The sequence below is a fragment of the Cryptomeria japonica genome, chromosome 9, assembly GCF_030272615.1.
Source record: "Cryptomeria japonica chromosome 9, Sugi_1.0, whole genome shotgun sequence".
NCBI classification, from domain to species: Eukaryota; Viridiplantae; Streptophyta; class Pinopsida; order Cupressales; family Cupressaceae; genus Cryptomeria; species Cryptomeria japonica.
This window is the reverse complement of record NC_081413.1, coordinates 291116349-291135908: the sequence shown is the minus strand read 5'-3', so window position 1 is coordinate 291135908 and position 19560 is coordinate 291116349.

The following is a 19560-nucleotide window of genomic DNA, read 5'->3' as shown; positions in this document are numbered from 1 at the left end:
TTCATAGGCTGTTGTTCTTTAGTCACTGTTGATTTTTTTGATGATGCCGGTGTGATTGATTCTTCACTCTGTACCAGTGCAATCTATGTCAGTTGATCAATGATTATTTCAACTGTCGGTTCCACAGATCTTGAATCTCCTCTAAAGTGTTCACCTATCTTCACATTAGTGCTCTCAATGATTTTCTGTAACCTTTCATTACAACATCTATATGCCTTACTTCTAGATGAATAACCAATAAATATTCCTTCATCACTTCTAGGATCAAATTTGCTAATATACTTATCTCTTCTAATGTAACATTTGCTTCCAAATATTCTAAAGTTCTTAAGAGTAGGAATATGACCAAACCATAGTTCATAAGGGGTCTTACCGGTTTCACTTTTGATATGAACTCTGTTGAAAGTATAAAGCGTTGTATTCACTTCTTCTCTCTAGTACACATGAGGTAGATTTGCTTCCATTAACATTGTTCTTGCTGCATCCAGAATAGTTCTGTTCTTCCTTTCCACAACTCCATTCTACTGGGGTGTCTAGGGTGCTGATAGTTGTCTTTTGATTCCATTCCCTTCATAGAATGCATTAAATTCTCTAGATGTAAATTCTCCTCCTTGATCTGATCTTAAACATTTGATTTTCTTGCCGGTTTCATTCTCTACAATTGCCTTATATATCTTGAATCTTCCAAAAGCTTTCAATTTCTCCTTGAGAAAAGTAACCCAACACATTCTAGAATAATCATCAATTATTAGCATAAAGCATCTATCACCTTCTAGACTTCTGGTTCTTGCTAGACCACACAAATCAATATGAATTAAATCAAGAATATTATTGGATTTCTCAATAATGCTCTTAAATGTTGTTCTAACTTTCTTTCCCATTTGACATTCCTTACATGTACCAGATTATGAGATTTCACAATCTTAAGTAAATCCCTTACTACCTTAATTGAACTGATCTTTACAATACAATCAAAATTCACATGACAGAGTCTTTTATGCCATAACAAACTTTCATCAATGTGTGCAATTAAACATGTCTTATCGCTAGTATTCAAGTGAAAGATATTACCTTTAGTCTGATTATCGGTTGCACTCTCCAATCCAGTTTTGTTTATGATTTTGCATTTTCCATTCTTGAATTGTAACTAAAATCCTTTTTGCACTAACTGACCAACACTCAAAAGATTATGCTTTAAATCTTCTACATAATAAACATTGTTAGTAATGTGCTTACCATCCAGGGATATAGTGCCTTTTCCTTTGATTAAACAATATTTATCATCTCCAAGCCTTACTAGAACTCCATGAATTTCCTGAAAAGATAAGAATTTTCTTTTAGCACTGGTCATATGCTGTGAGCATCCACTATCCATAGTCCATTCATCCTTTTCTTCAATTTTCGCTGCCAGTGCCTGCTCTATTGGTTTGAAAATGGGTGCAGGTGGATCTTATTTTATTGCAACAAAAGCCCATCCACTATATGTTGGATCTTCATCAAAATCCTCCACAACACCTTCATCTACATAGTAGCATGACTTATCTTTGTTTTTCTTGAATCTATATCTCTGATATTCATGGTTAGGCTTGTATGATATTTTTTCTTCCTCCCTTAGTCTTGCATGTCTATCAGGACATCTAGATGCTATATGACCAACCTTATTGTAGTTAAAACATTTGAAAGGTGCTTTACCTTCATACTTACTTCCTGTTGGACCTTTAGGCATTTTGCTTGCAAATAGTGCTTCAAGTTCTTCATTTTCTCTTCTCATATCTTCAAGTTCTTTTGCATAAAGTGATTTCCAATCAGATTTGTTAGATGATGATGATGCTTTGAAATCTAAATCAGTCTTTATAGTAGCAACAAGACCAAATTCCTCAAGCTCAAATGCTGAAAGTTTTCCAACCAACGTATCTCTAGAAACTGAAGTATTAGGCATTGTTCTCATTTCATTAATAGTAGTCACTTTCATTTTTTAAGATGGCGGAAATGCTCCTAAAACTTTAGACACAATTTCATCTTCACTTAAGGATCCTCCACAACATTGTATTCCTAAAATAATTTCATTAACTCTCCATAAATGCAGAAATTCTTTCATCTTCTTCTATTTTCAAATTTTCATACTTGACCTAGTAACATTCCAGTTTTGCAATTTTGATAATGGTATCTCCTTCATTCAGTGTCTGTAGTTTATCCCAAATAGATTTAATAGTAGACCTATCTGATAATCCCATGATTTGTTGATCTGATAATGCGCTCAAAAGTGCTTCTCATGCTTTGCAATCATTGTCCATGTCCTTACCCAATATTGGTGGATGAGGTTCATTCGGAATAGGACCAACATAGCCATTATTTGTAACATCCCATATATCTCTACCAATGCAGTTTAGATGTGTTTCTATTTTGATCTTCCATATGCCATAGTTAGTTCCATCAAGCTTTGGGTTGTCCTTCCTAAAAATATTTGTTGCCATAGAATCTCCTCAAGCTGTTAGGCTTCTGCAAAAAGAGGACTTGGCTTTGATACCAATTGTTAGGTCCCAGTAAGGACAAATGAGAGGGGGGGTGAATCGGTTGTTAACCAGTTGTCAATAAATTATAAACCAAATGCAAATTATTCCAACTTAAACTTAATGCCAGTAAACCAAACTTAAGTGTCGGTAAAATAGATTAACAAATATAGCAGTATCGGTATAACTTAATGCATGAAACTGACAGAGAAATAACATCCACAACACATGACATAGAGATTTTGATGAGGAAACCCAATAAGGGAAAAACCACGTTGGGAAACCTTACCCACAATCAAATGATACTACTACAGATAGTATGTGTATACAAATGGGGTCTGCACATGCAGAAAGGCCAACTACCTAGAGTTCACTGCTCAATCACAAAAAGGAGTCACACTGACTACACAATTGGATGGTTAAATCCAATGATAATGTATTTCTCAAAATAGCATCTCCAATGCTAGATTAAGTATCGGTTAAGCTTTGAACATGAGTGTCAAAAACACCTTCATAACCTTCCTTCAACCTTCAAATAATATTTGCGTGATTCGCACAAGGATCTTCTTATTTATGCTCTTCAATATCCACGCTGACTCATGATTACCATGATCTCCAATAAGATCTTACAATCATATATACAAAAACTAAGACCAAATGTATAGGTCGGCTCACTAAAGATATTACAATTAAATCAATTACAAATAAGTATTGATGCAATACAACATGTTGACTCAATACATTTACCACTTTAACTAATCAATAAAACAATCTCCATAATGTGTCGTGCTAATCTGGAGTACCGGTCCATAACCTAGACCTATCTGTCGGTAAAGGAAAATCTGTCAACTCGATTAAACCAATAAGAAAAATACCAAAACCAAACTTCCAATCCATGTCTTCGATATAACCAAATGATCTCCAAATGATAACAAGTCATCATTGTTGTTGGTGAACCATATAACCTTCTGGTGAACATATACCAGTGACTATGCATAAGTCACTAACCATACATGTGAACCATATTGTCGATTCAACAGTAAACCAATATAACCATAGTGCCAAAACAACAATGTAGACCTCCAAGAAGATAAGTGTTGACATCAATGGAAAAACCAATGTAACACATGACGAAGTCATCCATGATACCAACACTTAATTGCTTGAGGAAGATCCTATGGTGACTAACAATTCAAGTTCATCGAGTTCATCTGGAGCTATCTTTCGAAGGGGTATTCCAAGGCTTGATGGACCCAATTACACAGAATGGAAGATTCAGATGGAGACTCATCTGAGATGTCTTCGCAAGGAGATTTGGGAGATCACATAGAATGGTGTCACACTGTATAATCCGAGATCTTTCAATCCTCCTCCCGTAGACCTAGACAAGGAGCTTGAGAATGATTGTAGAGCAAGAGAAGCCCTCTTGTGTGAACTTTATGATCACCAAATAATGGGATTAAATGACAAATCATCTAGAAAGGCTATATGGGATAAGTTGGAGAATCTTAATGAAGGTGACTCTACAGTGAAGATTGCTAAACTTGATGGTTACCAAGTGAGATATGAAAAACTGAAGATGAAAGAATACGAAAGGATTACTACATTCATGGAAAGGGTAAATGATATTGTTATGGTAACTCAATATTATGGTGGAACTATGAGCGAAGATGAAATTATTTCTAAAGTCCTAAGAGCCCTACCATCAACTTACAAAATGAAGGCTACTTCTATTAATGAGTTGAGAACAATGGCTAGTACATCTGTCAATAGAGATACCTTGGTTGGGAAACTATCTGCTTTTGAGCTTGAAGAATTTGGACCTTCTAGAGTTGTGAAGTGTGAACCTTGTTTTCATACATCTACATCTATAACCGGTAAGGAAGACTAGAAAGATTTGTATGCAAAAGAATTAGAAGATATGAAAAGAGAAGATGATGGGTTTGAGAAACTTGAAGCACTATTTGCTAGAAGAGTACCGAAAAGACCGATAGGAAGTAATTATGAAGGAAAATAACCTTTTAAATGTTTAGCATGTAATAAGATTGGTCATGTTGTATCTAGATGTCCTAAAAGGAATTCAAGATTTGAAGAAAGAGTTAGAAGATCATTTAAGCCTAACCTTGGATATCAGAGCAAGTATAAATACAAGAAAAACAAAGACAAATCATGCTACATAGCGGATGAGGAAGGTATTACTGATTTTGATGATGAACCGACAGAAGACTCTGCTAGTGGATCTGACAATGGGAAGGAATGTGTGTTCCTGGATATCAAGGAAGATGATTAAGCACTGGAAGATAATTTACCTGAAGAGAAGGCACTTGCTTCTAAAATTGAAGATAACGATGAATGGGTAATTGACAGCGGTTGTTCACATCATATGACTGGAGATAAAGGGAAGTTTTTGTCTTTGCAAGAATTTGATGGTGGTCTAGTTAGATTTGGAGATGAGAAGGCATGTATGATCAAAGGAAAAGGAACTATATCATTAGATGGTAAGAACAATACTGACAATATTTATTATGTTGAAGGTTTGAGGCATAATATTTTAAGTGTAGGACATTTGGTATATAAGGGATTTCAATTACAGTTCAAGGATGGAAAATGAAAAATCATTAACAGATCTGGCTTGGAGATAGCAGCCGGTATACATAAAAAAGGTAATATATTTCATTTGAACTCTGGTGAGAAGACATGTTTGATTACACAGATTGATGAGAGTTGGCTATGGAATAAAAGACTGTGTCATGCAAATTTTGATTGCATTGTGAAGATCAATTCAACTAAGGCAGTTAGGGATATACCTAAGATTATGAAGCCCTATAATCTGGTATGAAAAGAATGTCAAATGGGTAAACAAGCCAAAACCTATTTTAGAAGTATACAAGATAAATCAAACAATGTTCTTGATCTTATTCATACTGATTTGTTTGGCCCTGCTAGAGTTAAAAGTTTTCAAGGTGATAGATATTTCATGCTAATCATTGATGATTATTCTAGAATAATGTGGGTTACTTTCTGAAAGAAAAATCTGAAGCATTTGAAAAGTTTAAAATATTTTAGGCTAAAGTGGAAACTGAGACATGATTGAAGATTAAGTTTGAGATCACATCATGGTGGCGAATTCACATCCGGTGAGTTTAATAACTTTTGTGACAAGCATGGTATAAGAAGACAATTTTTTTGCTCCATGGACACCTCAGCAGAATGGAGTTGTGGAAAGGAAGAACAAAACTCTCTTGGATGCTGATAGAACAATGATGATGGAAGCTAGTCTAATTCATATCTACTAGAGAGAAGCAGTGAGTACAATGATTTATACATTCAACAGAGTACATATCAAAGGAGAAATCGGTAAGATACCTTATGAATTATGGTTTGGCAATACACCTACAGTTAAGTATTTCAAATTTTTTGGTAGTAAATGTTATATGAGGAGAGATGGTATCATTGGAAAATTTGATCCTAGATGTGATGAAGGCGTATTTATTGGTTATTCTAATGAAAGCAAAGCATATAGATGTTATAACAAGAGATTGCAAAGAATTGTGGAGAGTGCTAATGTCAAAGTAGATGAATTGAACATAAGTCAAATCAGATTTTATAAGAAGGAATTGGCAGTGGAAATGATTATATCTAAACCGATAGCACCTTTATTGGAACAGAGAGTTGAACTAGTTACTCTGACAGTATCAGAGAATTCTACAGTAACTGAAGAATAGGAAAGAGGAACAAAAAGTTAGAAGATTCCTAGGTATGTGAGATTGAATCATTCAAAATATCAGATCATTGGGGATAAGAGAAATGGAGTGATGCCAAGAAGAAGACTGGCAACTAATGAGGTATGTTCAATTTCACAAGTTGAATGGGTATCAGTAATTGAGGCATGTAAATATGAACATTGGTTGAAAGCTAAGGAAGAAGAATTAGATGAGATTAAGAGAAATAACACATGGACCTTGGGACGCCGGCCTAAAAATAAAAATGTTATTGGATCTAAACGGATTTTTAGGAATAAATTGAATGAGGATGGTCAAGTTATAAAGAATAAGGCTAGATTGGTTTGTAAAGCATTTTCTCAGAAAGAAGGAATTGATTACGGAGAGACTTTTGCACCTGTAGCTAGGATTGAAGCTGTAAGATTATTTCTTGCCTATGCTGCTTATAAAAACTACAAGGTTTATCAGATAGATGTTAAATGTGCATTTTTGAATGGGGATCTTGATGAGGAAGTTTATATTGAGCAACTTGATGGTTTTCACTATTAGATGATACATATATGGTTTGTAGGTTAAGGAAAGCTTTATATGGATTGAAACAAGCACTAAGAGATTGGTATGCAAGGTTGGATAAATATCTTTTGAAGCTTGGTTTTACTAAGGGTAGTGTTGACAATAATTTATATTATAAAATCACTAATGATGATATACTGATTATTGAAGTATTTGTTGATGATATTATTTTTGGAGGTGAAGATAAGTTATGCATAGAATTTTCTAAGAATATGGAGAAAGAATTTGAGATGTCTATGATTGGTGAGATGAAATTTTTCTTAGGTTTGTAGATTACTCAAACTGACAAAGGTATTTTCATCTATCAAACTAAATATGCTAAGGAATTGTTGAAGAAATTTGGTATGGGAGATTCTAAACTGGTAAGTACTCCTATAGTTACAAGTGAGAAATTGATAAGAAAAGATTTTTATACACTGGTAAATTCTACAAGATACAAATCTATGATTGGAGGTCTGCTTTATTTGACTCAGACTAGGCCTGACATTATGAATGTTGTTTGTATTGTTTCAATATTTCAGAGTGATCCTAGAGAAAATCATGAGATGGTGGTGAAAAGGATTTTTAGATACTTGCAAGGTACATTAGAATATGGATTGTGGTACCCTAAGGATGATAACTTTACTTTATGTGCATATATAGATGCTAATTGGGTTGGAGATGTTGATGATCAGAAAAGAACTTTCGATGGAGATTTCTTTCTTGGAAAGAAGTTGGTTTCATGGATCAGCAAGAAACAGTCATATACTTCTTTATCTACTGCTGAAGCTGAGTATGCTGTTGTTGCTACTAACTGTACATAAGTTTTATGGATGAAGCAAATGTTGAAGGATATGAAGGTGGATTGTGATGCACCGATAGTTATTCACTATGATAACTATGATGATATTGATATATCAAAGAATCCAGTATTTCATTTTAAAACAAAGCACATATCTATCAAGTATAACTTTTTGAAGGAAAAGGTGGAAGTAAATGAAGTTAGACTGGTTTATGTGAACACTAAAGAGCGGATTGCAGATATTTTCACTAAATCTTTTTCCAAGGAATCATTTGAGTACCTAAGAGATAGATTGGGAGTTTCTACCCCTCTAGTAGAGACTTGATTGATGCGGTTTGGCATCAATCCGACATGCATTATCAGAGATACTATTCATTCTGACCCTTATATGGGATGCTACTACTCAGGGGGATTAGTTAGCTTTGTGATTCAGTGGTTTATGCTTTTTCTTTGATATTTTTGTCAGATTTCTAGCATTGATGTCAAAGGGGGAGTGATATTCAGAGCTTTACAAAGATATTATTTACAAGGAGATATATTGATATTTAGAGCTATATGTGGGAGTTTGTTGGTTGTCTTCCATTGGGGGAGGCTTGTTTGGCATTTCTTGGTACTTAGATGTTTTTCACATCTAGTGTTGCCATCAATACCAAAGGGGGATATTGTTGTCCATTTGGTGGAATTGATTATGTGTTGCATTGATGTTTTGTCATTGTTGCCAACACTAGCTGTTCGGATGCTTTACTGATACCCTTCTAGTTCTGGTAGGTTGAGTGGTTTCTGGTTAACTTGGATCCGACATGATCCGGTAGGCTCCAATAAAGTTTGGTGATGGAATTAGCTCATTCATTATACTCATAGTTATATTTGGTCAGTTGGTTTTGGTTTGCTGATCCGATGCTATCCTATTTGCTTAGAATCTTGGTTTCTGGTTCCGACAAGGGTTTCACTGACATAACTTTTGGTGATCTTTGATTAATTACATAAGTGGTGTTGGTGCAGCTTCTAGTGGAGTTTCAAGATGCTGTTGTTAGGTCCCAAATTCAACTGAGAGTGGGGGTGAATCCATTGTCAAATAAATTCAAATCAAAACAACTTAACCGAATTTAATGCTTAATACCAGTAAACAAAACTTTATGCCGATAGACAGTTTATCAGTTAATTATAGTATCGGTAAAGATTAATGCATGAAATAGAAAGACAATAACATCCACAACATATAACACCAATATTGGTACGTGGAAACCCTGTAAGGGGAAAAACCATGGTGGGAAACCTTACCCACAATCAGATGATACTACTGCAAATAGTATGTGTATACAAATGGGGTCTACACATGCTGAAAGGCCAAGCACCTAGAGCTCACTGCTCAAACACAAATAGGAGTCACACTGACTACAATTGGATGGTTAAATCTAATAAGAATGTACTGCTCAAGATAGCATCTTCATAAGCTGGATTCAGTACCGGTGTAGTTTTGATTATCTTCAAAAATACCTTGCTTCACCTTCAAATGATGTCTGCATGTATAGCTTTTCTTAATCTCGCATATATCTTCTTTTAATTCCTTATCCCAATTGCATATCAGTCTTACAAATAAGATCTTACATATATACCATAACCTAAAACCAATTTTAGTAGGTCAGCTCTAAAAGATATTACAATAAAATAATTACAAGTAAATCAATAGCCAATGCAATATCCGATTCAACATGTTAGCTTAATGCATTTACAATAACAACACAATCATCTCCAAAACGTGTCGTGCTGATCTAGAATAGATAAGCCCGTCGATGCATAACCTGGACCTATTTGCCAGTAACAACAAATATGCAAATACGAATATGCCAATGAACAAATCTCCAAGACAAAGTATCCAAACGATGTCTTCGACATAACAAGGTGTTTTTCATATCATTCCAAGTGCCGATGAACATTATATCCTGCCGGTGTACTAGATACCAGTGACTGTGCATAAGTCACTTGCTTGCCGGTGAACATTGCTGATCCTCGAAAGTGCCAGAGTTGCTAAGTGTTGATAGGTGTTGACATCAATGACAAAACCATACCCAAATACCAACAACTGTTGGTGATCATGTTCGAGACTTGGTGGATGGAGATCATTGTTGTGGTGTGTGAACCTATACTAGGTCCTGGTTGATCTGGGTTATGGACCGGTTTTAATGTAACGTGTGGATAGGACCTATTGATGTACTTTCAGGATGTCTTATGTGTTGATATTATTTATTTGGTCTTAGGCCGACATGTTTTGTAATTATGTAATTGGTTTATTGTTTGGTGGCTGACCTGATTGTTTATGGTCAAGGGTTTGTAAAAATAGATGTAAGATCTCATTGTAGATAATCATGGTTAATGTCAAAGGTCATGGTCAAGGAATGTAATGTGTGAATAATGTAATATCATTTAGGCAGAGGAGTTGGTCAATTATTGGAGATCGAATTGGGTTTGTGTAAGAGGATTTAGTCCTCCAGTATTGAGCTTAACCAGAGCTATACTCAGGCATAGGAGATGCTATCTTTTGCAGTTCAACACTTCTCTAGATTGTAGTATGGATTTCTATGTAGTCAATGAGGCTCCTTTTATGATGAGCAGTGAGCTCTAGGTTGTTGGCCATCCTGCAAGTGCAGGCCCCTTCATTTTAATTCACATACATACTGGAGAAGTATTATCTGATTCTGGGTAGGCTTCCCACTGTGATTTTTCCCTTTACTAGGTTTTCCACTTACAAATCTTGGTGTCATGTGGATGGTATTTATTCTATGATTATTGTTTATGCTTAATTCTTTTATCTGCTATTCCAATATTAATGTTTTGGGTTTTGGTATTAAAGTTTAAATTGCTAATGGTTCTGGTAATCTGTGACAACTGATTCACCCCGCCCCCCTCTTAGTTGTCTTTCAATTATTTGAACTACCTAACAAACCTCCTTATATACTTTCCTATTGGGAAAACATCTTAATTTGCCTACAAAGGCTGACATGGAGATCACATTCCCTCCAACTCATTATAACTATTGAAAGGGACAAAATTGGGGTCCTATTTGGGAGGACCTAGGTGCCACGCCCTAGTCCTACCCCCATTTTTGAGCTAGGATCCAAGGGCCTTGTAAGGTGTAAAGTGAAAATAAGGCTATATTTGCATGATGTAAGTATAATCAGGTCTTAATTAAGCATTGGGAGATGAACACTAAGGTGAGGGTCCACAACATGGACTAGATTATAAGGGAGTACAATTTAGGATGCTATTGATAGCTTAATGATGAACAAATAGTACCAAACCGGTACTGAGAGGGGGCGAGGTGAATCAGTATAGACAAAATATAGACCTAAACCGGTCCAGCAACAATTACTCCAAATGACTGGCAAATAGTGACACTGGTTTGAAATAGAGTGCAATCAGTAAAACTCAGAACAACTAAAACAATCATAAACCGGTTACTCACTGAGTTTTCCACTCAACTCAAAACTACACTACCATTTCACCCTTATGTATGAACAGGTAATCTATCATCATATCTTCACAATAGCTAGTTCAACATGTTTTATTGACAGGCATAAAACATAGAACCATCATATGCTTAACAGGCAATAACAAAGCATCACAAGATAAAAGTATCAGACATGACACACATATTTTTCACGTGGAAACCCAACTGGGAAAAACCACGGTGGGGATGAATACCCACAAGATTTTTGTTGAACTCTTTGGAAGTCTGCTCTATTAGAAGCCTTGTCCAGTTAAAGACATTACAAAAGGTTCTGCTAGGAACCAATCTTGTTAGAGATCACCCGGTTAAGGGATGGCTACAATACCCGATTAAGGGTTAAACCTTGTTAAGGGTACCTTGTTAGAGGATTTCAAGAACTCAATAGCTAAAGGATTTCCAGAGCTCTCTAGCTTTCCAGATCTCAATAACTTTGAGTTACCTTGTTAAGGGATTTACAGCAAGCCAGTTAAGGCTACCCTGTTAGGGGATTTTTGAACTGTTGAGGTGGTTAGAGATCAATAGGTATTACAATGATCTGGTAACAACACTAATTGCCAATGTAGATCTGCTTAAGCTTCTATTCACCTTCTGCACTTACACTCTGCAAGTATCACTTCTCTGCTTTGGTCTGGCAAGGATCTCATATCCCTTCTCTTGGATACTCACACACAACTTTTGCCAACAACCTCTGAAAAAATCACAACATTGACCTTATAGGACAACAGATAGGTTGGTAGCATAAACCCTAAACCCTAGACCTGTTATGTTAAGGAATTCAAATAGTTCAATCCTGATCATTGATCATACTGTATTAAATGTAGCAGATCTTGAATAAATCTCAAGACATTCTCCATCGCTCATTATCCACCGATTTCATGGCAGTTGATAATCCATCACGCGTTTTCACCATTTACAAACTTCGCACATTCCTGAGGTAGATAGGGATAGTCTTCTTCATGCAAGATCCTTCACGTGCATAAGGCTGACGTGGCAACATGATCTGTTCTTTGTTATATTTCTTACTCATCACACAAAGATCATCAGTTGAGCCATATAGGCTTGAAGCACTTCAACCACAAACCCTGAAGTTGAGACTACCAACCGATAGTCATACAATGCTTCCATGTGCCGGTTCCCATAACCATATGCCGGTTCACCTTGAACAAGCACACCACTTCACTTTGGCACAAATGTCGGTTCATAGTGTTATACCAGTTCTCACATATGTCGGTTCATACCTCTTCAACATATTAACATCAATGACAACATACAATGTCATTATGTCCACATACTGGTTCACATAATGCCAACAGCTATAGTAATCCAAATGGATATTTTATAAATATGAGTAGGTCTCATATACTTATCTTCAATAGTTGATAAAGAAACTACATCATATAGCTTACTCATCCAGCTAATTGCACCACCAAATAAAGGAAACACTTTAGCACTTATGGATTATATACTATCAACATCACATGCCTAATTAAAATCCACATAACCATGAATGTCATGAGGGAATGCCTAATCTTATCAAATTATCATGCTAACAAAATGAATACTTAGAGGTATTATTGGCGTTTCCAACTAAGTTCCTTATTATCTCTATCAATAGGCATTTTTAATGTTCAATATTCTCAAATTAGTGGCCAATGAACAAGGGACAAAATCTTCTTCTCCTCTGCACTTTAGGCTCTACTAAACCTAAGGGGTCATATTGACCAATTATAACTCATGCAGACCAATATATTTCTATAGCATAAATGTTGTTATAAATTTTCATTGAGATGTGTAAGATTAGCTTAGAATTGACAGAATTCTTAGGGAAGTTTCTCATTATTATCATTGAAAACATATATAAATTAAAATAAATTTTAAAATATATCTAGGGTAAAGAGTCAAATTATTCCTTGCAAGTGCCTCTTTCTAACATCCAAACTTCAAACTTAGAGGGTAAAGTGCATCAATGCTTTATAATGATACCCAACAAAAGGGCATCTCCCACAACCTCCTTACAAATTCCTAATAAAATACACAATTCCTCATATCTTCTTCAAAGCATATACTACTTGAATAGAAGCAACAAACAAGATATGCAAATGCAATAAATGTGCACAAAATAAACTCAAAAACCCTTGATTTCTTATTTATAGGAGAAAGTGCATGCATCAAGGAGACAACTATGAAAGACACATGGTGTAAGAATTATTCATATTAATAAACTTGAATGGAGCATATTGTTGGCAACAACAATGAAAGAAAACTGAGAGGGGAGTGGGGTGAATCAATTTTCACCAGATTAAACAAATTAAGCACAATCTTAGATCTGATCAGCTGCAACAAGAACAATGATAAACACAATAACAACAACACACATAACACCAAAATTTTGACATGGAAAACTCGCTTAAGGGAAAAACTAGGGTGGGAACCTATCCACAATAAGATGGTACTCTATAGTAGTATGTGTAAATATTACAATGGGGAATGCACTTGCATTCGGGCACACTGCCTAGAGCTCACTGCTCAAAATATGACAACTCGAAAGGCTACAACCCTTAGGGAATGTTCACTACCTTACAATAACATTCAGATAACAATCTGTTTTATATGAATTGAACGAATAGCATTTCCAAATGCCCGATGACAGTTCCAGTTAAGCACATATGTCTGCTCTGCAATACTCTCTTCTCAACACTTCACACCAAAAGATGAATTCACTTGACCAGACATATACCACTCTCTGATAATGTAGACACAACCATGACACCTAAATTACATGAATATAACACTCGTTTATACAAATCATCAACCTTGTCTACAAGGTCGACTCAAGCCTTAAGACCTAATTATAAAATTACATCACATGATACATAAATCAACCACTAGACCAATACAATGCCAAGATGACATAGCATGGACCCAAATCAAATCCTCGAACATGCAACACCATCAGAAATCATGCCAAGATCATCTGCAACATGCTACACCACCAAAAATATCGCATAACATAAATAACATCAATTCATTCCTTGTTTTATCAGCTCTTATTATGAGGCTAGGTATTAAGCTTGATCTTACACAAGTAGACTATCATAGCACTAAGTTTGTCTAATTTTCTTACTACGTAATAAGTCTTTGTTCTCCTTATTAGTTAAAAATTGTCAAGCTAAAAATATTTTGAGGCCTTTCAACCAATTTGTGTGCATAAAAATGAAATATTTGTGATTGTAATTCTTATCTTATTCGTGCATAATATCATGAATATATGCAAAGAATATGCATTTAATTTCCTATAAGAACTAGTTTCGATCTAGTAACACTAGAGATGTGATTGTGATGGAACTCAAAATATATGAAGTAAAGCTTGTTGCTTATATTTGTATATGATTTATTAGTGCATCTTTTGTAATCATTGGATGAGTTGTGTGTTTATGGGTAGTGCTACATGGGAGAATGTGTAATGCCCTGCCAATGAACCCTATAAAGAAATGCATGGAAATATTTTTTTGAAGTAATTAAGTGTCATCATTCATTACATATAAAAGTATGACACTAAACCTCAAGATAAGGTCAACTATGTGTTAACAAATTATACACATGCATAAGACAAAACTCTTGGCACTCCATCCAAGAGAACTCAAGTCACCTCTAAGGGTTCCCTAATGTCACTACCTTAGGAATGCATCCAAGGTGGGATCACAATCTCATAACCAACTAGGAGATGCCTAAATTGTCGCCAACGCTAACATCTATGTTATTTTCAAGCACCAATTGAAATGTTCCTATGATAGCATCATGATACATTGAGAATTAAGAAGCATAACATATCATATATAAATGCTTGATTCCAACACCGGTACATGTAAAGTAATACCAATACATATCCACTAATAATTATCACATCTAACTTTAATTAGAATGTTCCAATACATACATAACTAATGATACAATACATGTCTCAATATATATTTGATTACTGAATTGACTATTTTCATGTGAACCTTAGCCCTAATATTATCGGTCCGAGACATTTCAGATTGGCTAAAACCTTGAGGGAAAACCTCTTTTTCAGCCCTAAAACCCTAAGTGTTAAGTCTTTTAAGCCCTTTTAAATATTTTTGGGCTTTAGTTTCTAATCGAGCATTGACTAGCCCTAGTTTTCAAGTCACTAAAGATCCACCGGCTAGAGGGTTTAAGTCTATGGTGGGGTCAACTTCTTCTTTTCCTCCTACTATCTAGCGGGGTCCTCAACCTTTTTGGCAAAGCTTCCAAGGTCAACAGAGTGAGCTTTTGGTCTTGCCAATTGGCCTTGTATTGGTGAACTCCAAGGCTTTTCGGAATAGCTTACCAAGGGAGATAGAGGTGAAAAAATGTCTTGCTGAAGGGCTCGGTCTTGATGAAAAGGTTGAAGTCCATGGCGAGACCCAATGACATGTCATGACCACATCATCGATCATGGTGGGACCCAGCCTACAAGAGATAGCGAAGGGCCTTTCCAATAAGACTATTGAGGGTGACAAATACAAATATGTATCTAGCTCAAAATCCATGTCTTGCCAAAAGGGTAAAAGGGAGTAAAGGGTCTTGTGTGATACATCATCCTAGGTGGAAAAGTCAGTGGCTTCCAGGTGGTCTCAGCTGGCACTTGGATTGGTGGGCCCTAAGTGGCGAGGGCCTTTTTGGCTAGACCTCTTATGGGCAATAAAATGAAAAAAAGCATCTTGGAGAAATGGCTTGTTTTGCTGAAAGGGCCATAGTCCATGGTGGGGCCCCTTCTGTGAGTAGCGATTGGTCCAGTGGGTCTAACCCAGTGCGTAGCACAATGGAGACCCCTGTATTTTCATAAGGATGACATCTAACGATGATGTTTTAAACTCTTGCTGGGCCCCTTGGACATTTTTGTGGCGATATCTCACGCATCCATCTTCGTACAACATGGAGAATCTAGCAACCAAAATTCAAACTCACGGAAAGGTGAAATTTAAATTCTTCTATAGGAGTGATTGTCGACTGTGTGTTCTAAACCAAATTTTAGACCAAGTTGACCCCAAATCTGATTTGTTTTTAGTTCAACCACTCTTAGACCTCTGCCATTACTTCAGAAGGGACTCTGTAGACTGATTCAAGACACTACCTACAACCATTTAATATGGATCAAAGACTTGTTTACCTTGCAGGTGTCATCAAGATGCATACAAACATAAAGACTTCTCCTCTCTACAATTGTTTGGCTTTTCCCTAGCGGAAGAGCTATTTTCAATGATGTAACACATGCAATTAGATCAATTACTTGAGTTGATCCTCTCCCTCTAATATTTTGTAACCTAACAATAGGTAGGGTTAGGGTTTCTAACTACAGTCCAATCAGAGTTATGCCTAAACTACAAAGGCAATTTTGTAACCTATCAAAGGGATCTTCTCCTCTTTTCTCATACAAAAATTCATGTTTGTTTTCTTTTGCATCCATAAAAAATTTCTTGCCTTGCATTAATAGAATTTACTTGTTTTACCTACTTTCAGTTCTTACATTTTGTGTAATGCTCTTGCCTTATTCTTTGCATGTATTCTTGTTTTCTTCCCTCAATTATATGTGACTATGTTGATCCCTCTTTGGATGTCCTTTGTGAACTAATTTCAGTTCCTCTTGCCATCTTATAATAATTCCAACCTTCACTCACACTTAGGTGGTTAATTAGGATAGAAATTTGTATATCCTTTGGGTTGTTCTATTGATGTCATGTGCAATTATAGGCAGGGAAGATCACAAATTCAATCTAGGTGCAAACCTTTCCCTTTTCATGCATTCCTTCTTCCCCTTATCCCCCCTCAAGTCACAGATTAGGATTTATAAGTGTTGGGTTAGTCTAACACCTGCATTAGATTGATAAAGAAGTCATCCTTCTCTGGAGACTCAACCTCACATTATACAAGGTCCCACACTTGGAGGTTTTTTCAATGTGTCATAGGGTTTATGATCAAGGTTGTTCATCAAGCGAGCTAGCTTTTGTGACAACAATTTTTGGCATGCTCGATGGGACCGATTCAACTAGCCCTATTTCATTCTTGCTTATCCTTTGTTGATGTTTAGTGTGTCTATCAAAAAACTTTACCTTTGGAGGAAATATCTCACATACCTGGAGACTCTACAAAAGAAGACCTACTGGTTAAGAAGTCTTAAAGATCAAAACAACTGAAGATATGATGTGTTATTCAGTCTCAATCCTTTAGAGGCATCATTCTTTCAAGCACCTCGCAACTCTACAATTTTTTGATAATCAATGGTATTATATTGCTCTTTGGATGAGCATATCTATTTACCCCTTTAAGCATTCTATATAGAAAAACCCATCTCTTTTGAATGTTTCCACATGAGTACATACCGTGGGTGTAATTTCTATTCACAACCCTTTTTGAAAATGCAAATCATTCCCTCTACCAACATGACCAAACTAGGACTGCTCCTAGTTCCAATCCAAATGGATTTGCCTCAACAGTAGGTGGGAATTTTTGCTTGCCACCCACCCAACCCTTCTCAATCTTCTTATCAACTCAATCAACCTCAAGAAAGTGATATGGCCTCCTTGTAGAGACTATGGTGTCAAAGGCAAGTTGTGAAATAAGATATATGATGCTGGATTTCAAAAGACAATTACATGAAATAAAACAACTATGGGATCGACAACAAGAAGATGTATTTTTATCAATAGCAACAACAAGAGTTTGAGGCCCAAGAACAAAATCATGAAGACTTCCTTGTAGAGAAGCTTGATTCTGCTAGGAAGGAAGAAATCAAAGATTTGGCGGCCATAGAGTTGAAGCATATGTAGGAGGAATCTTCTTCCCCTAGGTAGCCTAAAATTAAAATTCTAAGCTTCAAAAAAGGGAGACCTCATAAATATTTTGAGGAGAATGTCCTTGAATGAATTCACCCTTATGAGGAGCCCACTCAAGAGGTATGGATAGCTCCTTATATCCTAAATGAACCTTTACAAGAGGACTTTTTTACCCTTAGGAGCTCTAATTTAAATATCCCAAGATTCATAAGGATGCCAACTATGGATATACAAGAGTCTACTATTTAGCCCTCTCAGTCCCATTTTCCTAATACTATACACCTTTGCAAGAGTGGACCAATTATGTGGAGGGCAGATGGAAATCTTCCTCCTCACAAGTTTAGTAAGTGGTTTGCTGCTAATGAGGACAACATTGAGGGATCTTAGCGTATGCAGGAGGAGCTTAGAAATAGCCTATTGCAGCAACAAATCACTAGTCAAGAAAAAATTTGTAATATGGAGGATTTGGCCATCTCTTTTGACCATCTCCCTCTTTCATTCTAGATGAAGGGAAAGTTTTTTCATCCAGACCTGTGGTGGACATGTTGCAAGAGCCTACATTGAAAGTAGAAGAAAATCATGAATATTATGGAGCCATAAGAGATCTCATTTTTGCTCCTTTTTCAGATTTATCAGACCTCCAAGAGAGTTACAACAATGCCAAAATTAATCCCATTTTACTAAAAAGTGAAGATGAGTTGCAGGAAAATGCATTTTGGAATGATTTGGAGGGGTTTTATTCAAGTTTAGACTCCAAGTCGGCCCCTCATAGTGAATTGGTTGTTGACCAGCATGAGGAGAAAATCATTGAAGTACCTTCTTTGCCGCCATGTCAAGTGCAAGCCCAAGAGAAAACAAATGAGGATTTTAAGACTTTGGAGAATCAGAGAGATGACTTGCAAGAAATTGAGGTTGACCATAATGAGCAAGAAAAAAAATTAGAGTTGAATAATGAAGATAAAAATTTTGATATCTCTGATTTTCACGGCTATGAGGGTGAGGATCAAATTATTCTTGAGGAGATGGTTGAGCATGTTGAAGCTAGCAGAGATAGTTCAAAATTTGGCATTTCAAGAGGATGCCCAATCAGGTATCTTTCCATGTTGGAAGCCAAGCGTAAGGTATCAGTTGCAGAGCCACATATCCAAGCTACATATGTTGAAGCCAACAATATGTTTGGTCAAAATCTAAGGGTATGTGATCTTTCTTTAATTTGTTGGAAATTTGGAGGAATTGATTATGTGTTGCATTGATGTTTTTTCATTGATGGCAACACCAACTATTTTGGTTGTTGTCGGTTTTCGGTTGGTTTCGGTAGAATGGTTGGTTTATGATATTGATCCAATATGCTTTGGTTTTTGGAATTGATTTGGATCTATCATTCATACTATTTAGATGTGTATCACGATCAGTTCATTTGGGATTTGATGACTCAAGAGCTATCATTTGTTCTAGTAAGCCTTTTGTTCACCGGTAAGGGTTTTACCAGCATAGGTTTATTGAAGATATTTTAATGCACATGATAAGTGGTTTTGGTGTAGCTTCTAGATAGTTCTCAGGATGTTGTTGGTTATCATGTTTGTGTTCCTCTTGATTGATGGTGTTGGATTTGGTTTATGGTGACCTATTT